The sequence below is a fragment of the Ambystoma mexicanum genome, chromosome 14 (assembly GCF_040938575.1).
Source record: "Ambystoma mexicanum isolate Mex_15411 chromosome 14, UKY_AmexF1_1, whole genome shotgun sequence".
In the NCBI taxonomy this organism is placed as follows: Eukaryota; Metazoa; Chordata; class Amphibia; order Caudata; family Ambystomatidae; genus Ambystoma; species Ambystoma mexicanum.
In genome coordinates this window covers 84,488,036-84,501,232 of record NC_090940.1, presented here as the reverse complement: position 1 = coordinate 84,501,232, position 13,197 = coordinate 84,488,036, and the positions used below count along the sequence as shown (strand labels likewise).

General features: G+C 46.9%; 1 protein-coding gene across 2 annotated transcripts in view; it reads left to right on the top strand.

Annotated features, from left to right (window-relative positions):
- ARHGAP11A (Rho GTPase activating protein 11A) overlaps positions 1-13,197 on the top strand; it is a 350,081-nt gene that overhangs the window by 32,805 nt on the left and 304,079 nt on the right. The gene's annotated exons all lie outside the window — the stretch shown is intronic.

Here is a 13,197-nt window from a genome sequence, read left to right as displayed (position 1 = left end):
TCCGTGCTGTGGTTAGGACGGAAACCAGATTGTCTAGTGCCAAGGAGCTGGTTCTGTTCCAGGTGTGCTTGGACTTGTTTGTATGCTATTTTGTCGAGGATTTTGAGTAGGAACTGGAATATTGTTATTGGCCTATAATTAGTGGGCACAGTGGGGTTGAGGCTAGGTTTTTTGGAAGGGGTGTAACCCAAGCTTCCTTAATGCTGGCTGGAACCAATTTGGCATTAAAGGATGTGTTCACAAAGTTAGTTATGATAGGTGTCAGTATGTGGGCACATGATTTAACTACTTTTGCTGGGACAGAATCTCCTTTGCAGTTAAATGATTTGAGCTTGGATATAGTAGCAAACACTAATTCTTGAGAGACGGGGGTGAAATAAAATATGGGGGTTGGTGTCCTCGTTGAGAGTAGGTAGGAGGAGATTGTCAGACACAGGTTTGTCCGCTAGAAGTTGTTTTTTGGTTGTAAATTTGATTTGAAGTAGGTCAATCTTGGCAGTTAGGGCGTCCTGGATAGTGGTACACGACTCTTGGCTAGTGTTAGTGGAGATTGTGGCTGGCACTGGATTTTCCAATTCTCTTAGGATTGAGAATGATTCTTTTGAGTCAGACGCAGCATTGCTGATACGAGCGTTATAGGCGTTGGCTTTATGGGTGATAATAGCTATTTTATAGGTTTTAATTTGCCTCTTGGGTAGGCCTTTTCGGTCTCTGCTGTGGGATGTTTTCTGAAAGTGTGTTAGAGGGCGTGTTTGGTTCTCCTGAGTGTGACAAGATCAGCATTGAACCAGAAGCACGATTGTTTGCTGGTGCGTTTGGTTTTGGTGGTGAGAGGCGCTACTGCATTGATGGTGGATGTGAGGCAGTTGTGGTAGGCATCTGCTAGTAGACAGGGGTTGTCATTGGAGATGGACAAGGTATCTAAAGCTTTGGAGAGCAGAGGTACTAAGTTGTCAGCTGTGAGTTTATGAGGATTTCTGGTTTCATAAGAGTTGTTAGTTTTAGGATTGGTGGGATGGGGTTCAATGGCATTAATGGTGAACATGATGTTATGATGGTCTGTCCAATCTAGCTGAGAAATAGTCGATGGGAATGTCCGTGTTGAGTGAGAGGATCCAATCAAGGGTTCTTCCTTTGATGTGGGTAGGGGCATTCACTAGTTGGGTAAAGCTCATATCCTTCAGGGAAGAGTGTAGTGCTTCTGCTTTAGGGTCAACGCAATCATTAAATCCTAGGTTCAAGTCTCCCAAGATGACGCATTTCGTGTTGGGCTTGATGAGAGGAGCTAATAGTAGCAGGATATCTGTTTCAGAATGGCTGTTGGAATTCGGAGATCCATAGATCACTACTATATGATAGTTGTTTTTTCATTGATGGGAAGTTTGGGGAGCAATATTTCGTAACCTGCAATGTTTTCAACGGGGCATGGTCGTAAATGGAGTCTTGGTGATGATGGCAACACCACCTCTGTGCGAGTGGGTCCTGTCCGTTCTGTGGATGGTGTAGTCTGGTGGGCAAGCGATAGTGAGGAGAGGGCCAGAGGCTTGTTGAAGCCATAATTCGGTGATTACAAGTATATCAAGATGTGATTCTGTGATGAGGTCATGAATTTCAATGGCATGACCTCCTATGAAGCGGGCATTTATGAGGGCGCCTTGAAAGGTGGTAGAAGGTTTCATCATTGGGGTGTTTATTATCAATGGGGGGTCATAGGTGTAGAAGGTGTACTTAGTTTGGTATTATTTTTGGACATAAGGTAGTGGTCCCTAGAAGGTGATTGCTTTCGTGGTGTAGGATCAGATGAGGGGCAGTTGACCCGATACTGGGTTCGTGATCTTGGGCAAGAGCGTCTTGCCTTGCCTAAGATGGGTAGAGAATGGTTTCCTTCAAAGTTGTTGCTCTTTTGGGTGGGCTCTGGTGCAAGTATGGTGATGGGGTATTTGATGTCATAAGTAATGGCAATGGGTTTAGTGGCGAGGGCGTGGTTGGTAGCGGGTGGGAATGGTGATAGTGAGGGCTGGAATGGTGTGGGGCATGGGATGGGGTGGTGCCTAGGGCAGGCCAGTTTGGAGAGGCCATTTCTGTATGCGAGAGAGTGCGAGATAGTGGCTACCAGAACACGGTATGTGGTTCGGGATGATACAGAACGGGAGAATGATGATGGTTAGCCAGCCTAACATGGTTGTGTGAGACTAGGGTTAATGTAGGATAAGGGGGCTTTACGTGGTTCGCCACTAGGACTAGACAAACCGGCTAGTCTGACAATTTTAGCAATGGAAGGTACAACAGTAGACTGGGCTAGGGCTAATATAAACAGCAGAATAGGCTAGACCGATATGGGTGGGGGCAACCAGAAAAACATGAGGTCTGAGGCATAGTAATATGGTTGTCCGTGCCGTAAGGGTCTGGTTATTGCAGTTATAGACGATGCAGGCTAAGTCTCCTAACCATCACGTAACATGCGGTTTTAGAGGCAAAGGGTGTTCAGGTCAAAAGTACATTGTGGCAGTGTTGCACTGGTTCAATAGACAAGGAGCTGAAAGCTAGCTAGCGGCAAGGTACGCGAGAGAAATGATGACTTAGTTGGGGGAAAAAGTTAAACCAGTGGTGTTTTAAAGACAGATGCCCTTATTTAAAGCAGGTTAGCAAATGGACCACTTTGTCTTCTAGGATTAAAGATGGCTGCAAGGTGTTCTGCTTGATGACATAGGCCCACGAGACGTCGGAGCTATACATCACCTACTTACGTTTCTGTTAGACTGTTACCATACTACTGACCTGCCTTCCCCACCCCTTTTCTGATATACCCACAAGGTATTCAAATCTGTGTGAGAAGAGTGAGGGGAAGATGGTTATTAAATGCTTTTGCAATGCCATCAAATACCAGGTATTGGCGTCCTTGGGTTCTTGCAACGTTTTCAAAGTAATCCTATTGTATGTCTAGGTGCTTAAACATTGACAGTGGAACCCAGTTCATTAAGTCTTACTTTCAAAGGTATACTTGTATTCACTGCCCAAGCAGGGCTCATCACCCCCCAAAACCCCACCTGCAATGCACTTAGTGCAAGATGCATCAATTTGTATTCCCCTATGCCCACCACGCCAAGTTTGTCTGGACCGAGGGCAACTTATTTCTTCTCCAATTTGCGCCTTCTCTTTGTCCTCCACACCCTGCTCATTCCCCACAGCAGACTTGGATCCACCTTAAGCCAGCAGCTTTTTGTATAATTGAAGGCTTTCTAACAGCTCTTGCTGGATACCTTAGATGCACACTTTGGGGTCACCCTACTGGCAGCTTTTAACTTGCAGTAACCAACTATGGTATCCCAGCTATAGAATCGCATTTTCAGGCTTTCTGACCTTTTCAGGGTTCCTTGGAACTTGGGACACAGCACAGTAGAACTCACTGATCCTTTGTCTCTTGGATGTGGTGGATTGAAACATGCCCCCCCCCATGCTTTGACGCATGTTGGTGCTATGTTAAACCATCATGTGCCTGGTTATTGTTACCATGCATCTGCTTAATTTGCCAGAGACTACCACTTACTCTGGTAATTGTCATTTACCAGTTTGAGAAAGGAGGCTGGAATACCTGTGCTTTTCTCCAGCACTGACCCATCCCCCCAACCTTCCGATTTTAGGGTGTGTGGGATAAGACCAATCCAGGAACCTGCACTCCTTCTGCGCACGGGCTAGTGGGAGTAGTCTACTGCATCTCTTGTTATGTTGTGATTTATACCACCCATCACTGGCATTTTAATGGTCTCTACGAGCTTTGGACGATCTGAAAAGTAAGCGGGGCTGGAAGGCTTTAGTGGGATTTAGAGGTGAAAGTGAGAGGCCCCCAGCACTGCTGGAAAATCACCCAACAGAGTCAATAAAGGTACATCCCAGGAGGGAATAAGACCAAGACCAAGTGACAGTATGATTAAAGGCTTTTTATCTAAAGTTAGGGCAAACAATCTACTCTGCTCACGCCGAGAGTGCTCTGCAGAAAACATGTTACAAGTCATTTTTATACAGAGTTTTTCATCCAAGAGAGGGGTGGCCTAAGGGGCACAGTCAATCGGGATTGGACACTAAGAGTGGGCACCTATAGGTGCTATACAGTCGGCGATGGTTGATTGGTCCACGGGCACGTGACGAGATGACATGGTGCTTGGGGTTAAAAGTTCAGCTGGGCTCATTAGCCTGGCATCCTTTGTTGGTTCTTTGACATCCTATCTTTGCAACATTTTGCCCTTGTGGCCACGCATTCTCATCCATTCAGAATTTTGACCTGTTCGTCCGGCAGCAAGGCCAGTAGCTTACACTTGTGCAAGCTTATTCATTACTGAACATTTATATGCCCCTATCAAAGGTATCACTCTCCTGTCCAAACATTTTCAGATACTAGGTCAGGGGTAGGGGTTATGGGGTCAATGTATGGTCGGGGATGTTCATTCAGTAGTGACAAGAGGAATGTTAGAGGATATGGCTGAGATGACCGGGTTACAAAAAGGTACATTTCATGATAAACATGCACTTCCTTGAAGGAGGCTCTGGAGCCGAATGTCCAAACATCATAACTCTGCAGACGCCAAGGTGATCAGGGGCGGGCTGAGGCCCCTTTACAATCTAGTCCCACACTTCATAATGGCGCACGGCCTTTCTGAATACACTTAACATGTGACTTTTTAACACGTTGATGTCTGGTTTACATTTGAATCATATGGACTTGGGACAGGCTTTTACCTCTATACAACTAGGCAATTTTACTACAAAAAAAAGAAAGAACGAAAAAGAGCGAGAGTCAATGAATAACCACGTAATAAAACATTTCTTTTGCTCGAGATTCACTTATTCATGGATGTGCAGGTTGTGGTTAAAGGTCTGAGAATACCGGCCAGGAGCGACTAACTTCTACATTATGCTTTTCTGACATCATACATGTAGTTACATTCAGCTTTGTCAAGAATGAGGTAGCATTGTGTGGGCATGTACAGATCTATATTTCATTAACCATTGTAACACTGCAGTTAATATTGTGAACGTTCCAGCATTATAAGTTGACATATTATGCTTTCAATATAGTAGTTTTAGCATAGGAACTTCCAGTTACACACATGTATTTACATTGCTTACTCATACGCCTTCTTAGTTTATCAGCAGGTTTGTGTACTTTCACACACGGCTAGAAGGCCTTCTTACTTTTATCCATGTCAAGGGAAAAATAGGTTCACTGGTTTAAGAGTCTTTTTAATTGTTGGCTTTGCCCTGGAGTGCACAGGGATCATGTTTTTATGGCCAGGGTCTGTGGGGTGCGGGCGGGTTTACTGAGACAGATAGCCCTTGCTCTGGCCCTCGTTCTGGGTTGCATCTGAGTTAGTGAAGGGAGTCGGACAGCAAGTGATAGTGTGGATTTTGTTGCATTCTTGCAGCCAGCCTTCTCATGGGAACCAAGTGGTTGTGTGGACGGCAGAGGGGAGGGGGTAGGGGGGAGAGTCTCGCTTGCTGTGTGCGCTCGACAGGGATGGCTGCAGGCTGGAGTAAAACCGTAATAGCCATTTACTCTTGCAAATGGAGTCTGTGATTTACAAAATGGAGTCTTACTTACCCCTGGGTTTGCTATACAAGGGTGTGCGCAGGGGTATTACAGCACCCAGAGATATTCCCGTACGAAAGGGTTCAAGGTTTCTGAAGGTTTTACCGCACGAGTGCCCCAGGGCCCTGGACCTGAAGCAGCCATGGCTGGGCCCACCCGGGAAGCGTAGGAATGAGGGAGGGGGGGGTTTCAAGTGCCCCCTCCTTCCACTCAGAGGGAAAGCACCGGAGAGCTGTGATGTGGTGGTGGTAGCTTCAGTTAGAAAAAAACGATCACTGTGTGCTAGGCTTGTCTTTTATTGGTGAGGTTTTGGAGTGTTGGCTTTGCGTGTAATTGGTTTAGTATTCTGTAGTGTGCAGTTTAGTTTGGGTGTTGCTGAATATGTGCTTTTTGTGATTGTTCTAGGTTTTTGCTGCGGTAGAGGCAGGTGTGTTTTGTTTGGTGTTTTGACCGGTTGTATGCAGAATATTGGAATGTTTTTAGTAGGATTAGATGGTTGTGGTAGTTATGTTGGTTTGGCAAGGTTCATATTAGTCTATGGTGGTTTGTGTTAAAATGCTTTTATTTTGAGGCTTCCAGGTTTTGGTTAGTTAGGTTTTCGGTTGTTTGCTGTTTTCCTTGTGTTGGTGTTTGTTTGCCTTTGACAGTGTTTCCTGTTTAGCTCAGTGAGTTATAGCCATGTTTTTAGCAATTATCTGAATTTTAGATGGTCTTGTTGTTCGTATTTCCTTCGAGAGTGATTCCAAAGTTTTGCAGAGCTGCAGGAGAACGCTGATCCACCATAATTTCTGCTTTGCGTCTTGTTTTCGTTTAAGGTGAATGTCGTTGCTGGACTTGTTCGGTTTTGTTTGTAGATGGAGATTTTCCCTATATAAATTCCGCTCCTTGTCTGTGAACTGCTCTGTGGGTTATGCAGTGTGTTGTCAAGAAAATTATTTTCTTGACTGGTATCCAATGTCGGGTTCTTAGTGCTGGTGTGATGTGCTCTCTTGGTGAGTCTGAGGGGTAGTCTTGCTGCTGTATTCGCTGTTGTTTTTTGGTAATCTAGTATGGCATTCTGAGATGTACGCTGTTGGCGTTGTCTATTCGTTACATGACGAGGGAGATGATGGCCAGTGTTCTATATGGGAAGGTGAGGAAAGGTAGTGTCTGCTTGATTGTATGTAGGTGAAAGAAGCACTTCTTTACTACTGCATTGACTTGCGGTTTGAGTGTTAATTCGTATTGCATTAATATTCCAAGGTTTTCAACCACTTTGGATGATTCCAGTCCATTTACTATTTTGGTAGACGATGGAATGTGGTGTTGGGTCGATGAGACGTTTGGCATGATCATGTATTACTTTGCCTGGGTTGAGTTTAAGGCTGTTCAAGGCTGTAATCCTACAATGATTTATTTCTGTGAGGCAGTGTGAAGGCTGAAGGATGGTATCTGTACTCCTGCTCTCTATATGGCAGAAGAGAGCCACAGAGGACCCCAGCCAAGATTCTCTGTTTGGTAAACGTGGGCGAGCAATCAAGGCCTAGCTCTCAGGAGGTGATGCAGGCGAGTTCTTAAGTACAGTGTAGTCCCCTAGAACCCACAAAGGAATGTCCACACAATGTTAGTGATAACACAGTTCTTTATGTTCTTTATATGAGGTCAAGTTATGTTCACAATAACACACTTTGTGCTCCAGTTAATCTAAAATTGCAAATATATACAGTGTTCTATGTGGTACCACAATTATGCTTTGATTCTGTTAAAATGTATCAACTGTACTCGGTTCAAATGTCGTACGAATCAGTTAATAAAGGGAACCAACAATAGACATAGGAGGAAAGGAGGTTGATTAAAACAATGGCCAGAATACTGGGCCCCTACCGGTATGCACAGTTCTGTATGAGGACCCCCCCCCCCCTCACCTGGGCAAACTGTAAATAAAGATATAAAACAAGCCCAGTCCATATATTCAATAGGAGTCTGATTTCCTTCTAAATAGTTCTACCACCGCAATGTACCTGGAATAGCAGGAGCGGCTCCCTTTAAGACAGGAGCCACGGATTGTCGAGATCCCACGAAGAAAATGGTGAACAAAGGTGTTGAGGCAGAAGCTTTGGTCCTGGCGGTGCTAGTCGACGATCAGTCGTGGACATCCTGTGAAAATGAGGCTTGTGGTGCACCTCGACGACGTTAGTTCGTTGCGGCAAGAGTTACTGAAGAACTTTGGCCCAGAAAGTGCGTCGGGTCGTCAGCGTCTCTGCAGTCTTCAGGTGGTGGGAAACCCACCGGCGGATTCTCCTCGGTACGTCGGCGGCCTTGACTTTCTCCGACGGGACAAAGCGGTCGATGGTACGGGCGAGAGATTCCTTGGATTCAAAGTGTCTTAATCAACGAGAGCATTGCAGCGGATCGGCGTTAAGCGGCTCCCGCTACTGGACAACACTGCTTCGACGGGCTTCCAGCAGTGATAGCAAACCTGTGAACCCTGGTCGACGATGGACGGCTGTCCGGTGCTTCTCTGCGGCAGTCCCCGTCTCTGGTTGACAGTCTTTTGAAGGCTGCCTTCCAGGGTACTTTGGCGAAGGTTGGCAGTGCATGATGGTCCCTCGCAGCTCGGGAAGAGGTCTCCTAGCCAGGTCCTCTCTTGGATCAGTTCTTGGAGACACAACAGCCTTTAGGTTGGCAAAGTAGGGCAGCAGCAATTCTTCTCTTCCAACTGGGCTTCAAGGTTAAACATCAAGTATCAACTTCAGCTTCTGAACGAATTCTAGCAGTGAGAGACCCCCAGATATACTAGTTGGTCTCTCATTCACTCTGCTGGGTAACACTCAGGCACTTTGTTCTTTCTCTTTGCATAATTCAGTCTCTCCACTGAAGCACCCCTCAACAATCCTGGAAAGAGAACACGGATTACTGGTCTGTCTTTGTAGATGACAAAAGCAAAACATTGCTTGTGATATTTATGTAGCAGATGAGCCACCTGGTGCAAAGACGGATTTGATTCTCCATTCATTTGCTACGCGTCTTATGGCCCTCTTACTCTGCCACAGTAGCATTGCAGCTTTACAAGTGGTACTGTAGCACCACACAGGAGCCATAACTAAAAGAAGGCAGGCACACCCTTGGCTTTAAGACTGAATACACAAATTACCCTGGTGGACACAGGTTTTTTTTTTTTTAAAACATCATTTATTATTTCACAGAAATATTAGGGTTTCTTTGTTTGACTCTTCACTGAGTCTACATATTTTATCCCGAGGATGTCGCACAGTCAAATTTTGTTCTGATTTCCTGATCTGTAATTGGCAGACTGGCTTCCTTGGGATACAGTGGCACTCTGTTTAGTGTGTCTGTGTTGCAGTTTTCCTGCAGCCTTGTGCTGAGGAAAGCATGTACATAATGTCATGCTATATTCTTTTATGTGCATGAATGCTTGGTTATGGCAGGTGTTTGGTTTCAAAAGACAGATTGCTGCCTCAATGGGATCATTTCATTCATGGTTGGTGATGCTGCATGGAGGGAGTTCTGAGCCGGGGTTTGTGTTGTGCTCTCTAGTACTGTACATGGGCCTGCCTTTTGGCTTATATTACTTGCCTCCCAGAGAAGTTGGATTTCGTTTCACGGCATGTTTAAGGTTGGCCTCTATGGACAAAAGCCTCTTTGTGGAAGCTGAACAATCTGGCTTTCCTCTCTGGGGCCTCTTGGTGCACATAGGCATTTTTCTATTTCTTTGATTTGGGAAGTAGCTGTTACACCTTTGCAGGACAGTGACATTCTGATTGATGGTTTACGTTGTTGACTGATTGAATTACAAAACGGTTGCAGGCAGAACTCGCCAGCATTAAGTGCATGAAATCATTTTTGAGGGGGCGGGTTTTAAAGCTTATGTGCATGCAGTGGTGGACTAGGAACACCACATACAGTACTTATTATTGGGGCAGTACTCTACTTGCTGGCATAGCCGACCTCAGCATTACTCCCTTAAAATCGTTGTCAAACTCTTGCTTCTTCCTGCCTGAAAAGGGTTGGATTTGTGTAGTTCTTTTGCAGCGTTGTACATTGTACATAAGTGAATACATAAGATGATCTGACCCTTACAAAATGTTGTGTAGCGTACCCCTGGCCCATTCCCCTCCCATGTCCCTTCTCCAGTTGCTTCCGGAGGTTCAAAGTTAGTTTGTGGGCCCCCACCACTGACTTGCGGGGAGAGGAACTCTATGATCTCAAAAAATGTCACCCGCTGCGGCTGAAAGGTCAACACCGTGAACTGGCTGTGGTATCCCAGTACAGGGGCCCAGCAGTTAGTGAAGCGGTGTAAGGCTCCTTCCCTCAACGCCGTGACCTTCTCAGCCACCAGGATCTCCCAAACTTAATCCACCACAGGGGAATCAAAGGAGCAGCCTGTATTTTCCATTTGAGAGCCACAGTTAATTTAGCCGCTAGCAGCAGTTGCGTCAGCAGTTTGCCAGTGCGCCCTGTTTTGGGGTAGCTCTTGGGTCCTTTTACTCCCAGCAGGATCAGCTTCGGGTCCATAGGAATCTTGCGATGGGTGATATCCTCAGTGATGTGTGTGATCCTTTTCCCAAAAGGCTTGCACCGTGGGGCATACCCACCACATGTGGAAGAAGGTCCCCTGCGCTCCACAATGCCTCCAGCAGGCCGGGCCTATAGATGTCTGAAAATGGTGTAGGCGTTCTGGGGGATAATATCACTGGTGTAGGAGTTTCAATGCACATTCTTTATTGGTGATACACCTAGAGGCTGAGTTGATCCTTATCCAAATATCCCCCCATGTTTGGTCCTCAATGGGGTGCCCAAGATCCTCCTCCGACCTAGCCATATACGGTGGTTTGGCAGCCAGCATATCCCCTTGTAGGAGTCTGAACAGCTTAGTGATCTGTCCCCTATGGGGGACCCCCTGTAGAGCATGCTCTAAGGGATGAAGGTCCATCGTGGCCCCTCACCGAACTGTTGGCTGTGAGATCCAGTGTCGGATCTGGGTGTACTTGAACCTCTCTGTTTCCATGAGCTGAAAGCGGGTCTTGCATTCTTCGGAGTGGATTGCTGTTGTCGTGCTGTGAGGGGGTCTGGAGGCCTCCTCTGGACCAGTTGCTAAATGGTGCTGCAGCCATTCCGGGCTGGATTATGGAGGATCAGGGAGAGTGGGCTTAGGCCCTTGGGTAGCTTCGTCCTGCATTGGGCCCATGAACATGCACTTAGGATAGCTTTAGTGGAGGATAGGATCGTCGGCCAGCCGCTGGGAGTTACACCTGGAGTGTGAAGCAGAGAGTTCAGCTGGAAGGGACGCTTTGGTTGTTCGATACAAGTCCACTTTGGAGAATTTGCTTCTTCCCAGGCTGTGGCGTTCGAGAGTTGGGCTGCTATGTAATAGTTTTTAAGGTTAGGAAGGCCTATACCTCCCCATTTTGCTGCTCCGGTCATGACTGTAAGGGTGAATTCTAGCTTTGCCCCCTTTCCAAACAAATTTGTAAAGTTTCTTCTGGAGCTGTTCGAGGGGTTTTTTTTTCGGAAGAGGAAGCCGGCAGGGTTGAGCTAAGGTATAACAGTCTGGGGAGCAGATTCATCTTACATGCTATGACTCTGCCTAGCAGAGAGATTTCCTGCCCCTCCCGGCGTTCCAAGTTGGCTTCCAGCTCTTTGAATACTGGGGGACGGGGGGAGTTTGCTGTATATAGTTGTTTTGGATCTGCTGTAATGCGTATTCCAAGGTAGGGCGAGAACGTAAGGTTCCACTTCAGCGGGCATTGTGATTGAAGATCTGCCATGCCGTCAGCGCTCCGGTTTATACTGAGCCTCCGATTTGGAGTAGTTTAGCTTGAACCCTGCCACTTGTTCAGAGGCTTTCAGTTCCTCCAGGGCGGCGGGGAGAGAAGAGTGGCAGTCCGTGATGGAGAGCATGACATCATCTGCATATAAGGAGACCTTAAATTGTTTGCCATCTATGTTAAATCCAGCTATCTTGCCATTTGGGCAAATGGCTCCGGCATCCCTGTCTCGTCCCGCATGACAATGGAATCTGGGCCGAGTTTTTGGTTTACTTTCGGGCTTGAGAGTTGGCCAGCAACATCCTGCGAAATGAGGGGCCAAACTGAAAATCTTCTAGTGTGTGGCTCATGAAGTCCCAGTCCACCTTATCAAAAGCTATAGTAGCGTCCAAGGTTAGGACTGCTAACTCCTGCCGGTTCTGGACTGCTACTTCAATGAGATTGAGGGCCCGATGAATATTGTCTCCCGTACTTCTGCCCCTGATAAAGTCTGTTTGGTCCGGATCTATGATGGATGGCAGGACCAACGCCAACCTGTTCGCCAGCACTTTAGAATAGACGCTTGCATCTATATTAAGGAGAGAAATGGGCCTGTACGATGTGCATTCCTTTGGATCTTTGCCGGGGTTCAGGAGTAGGATTATAATGGATTCCTGCATGGAGGGGATTATTGTGCCCGAGTCTCGAAAGGAATTGAATATTTCCGTCATCGGGCCCAGGAGCAGAGGATGGAAGAGTTTTAAAGAATTTGGGTGAGAAGCCATCGGGACCTGGGGCCCTAGTTCTCAAGGATTTGAGCACCTCCTCTCTCTTCGGCTGTAATGGGGGCCTCAAACGTTGCTCTGTCTATTTCTGATAGATGTGGTAATTTGGCCTGTACCACAAATTGTTCTGTTGTACTCAGGGATCCGGATCAAAAATTCGGGCAGTCAACAAAATTGGGGCATGATTGGACAGGACCCTTGTGCCAATCTCAATGTTGTCAGTGAACGCCAGCAGTTGTGGGCTTGTCAGTATTAAGTCTATTCGGGACAAGGTGCGATGGGCGTGCGAGAAGAAGTCCACCGGCTCGGGATGAAGGACTCTCCAGGAGTCCACAACGTCGAGTAGATGGTACAGGCCCACTGCAATCTTGAAGTTCCTTAGATGCTGGGGTGCTAGAACTCTCCAATGATGAGTTCGAGACCCCATTAAAGTCGCCACCTATGACCACTTGGCCTTTTATAAAGGGTCAGGAGCGCCGCTACCAGGTTGGTATGAAATACTTCCTGGGCCTAGTTCGGGGCGTAGATGGCAATCGGCGTATGAAGTTTACCATTGAGTTCACCTTTTTATGGCGATATATCTGCTGTCTGGGCTTCTCAGAATCTTCCTTTCCCTGAAGGATGTTCCCCTTGCTAGCAAGATTGCTGTGGCCTATTTCTTTGTTGTGAGCAGGTGCCATGTATTGTCGGGTGCGTCTCCTGGAGGAACACCACTGAACTCTTGAGGTCTTGTAAACGCTTGATAGTGGATTTGCGTTTTTCAGGGGAGTTCAGACCCCTAAAGTACAGTGAGGCATAGCGCAGCTTTACACCTGATGTTCACCCTTGCTGGTCGGTTGGGGAGAAGAGCTACCAAAGGGAAGTTCATCTTCAGGTGTCGGGCTATAGGTGCCATTTTGCTGCAGCCAGGTTTTATTTGTAACCAAACCGGGGCCAAATGTTGCCTGCCAAGTAAGGGGCCCAACAAAAGGGTGAACATCCAAAACTTAAACCAGGCCCAAGGGGGCCAAGGCCGAAGTGTCTGTCCATTCACTCGGCTGGGGCATATCGTGGGACGCCCGGGTGCCGAGAGTGTGCACTT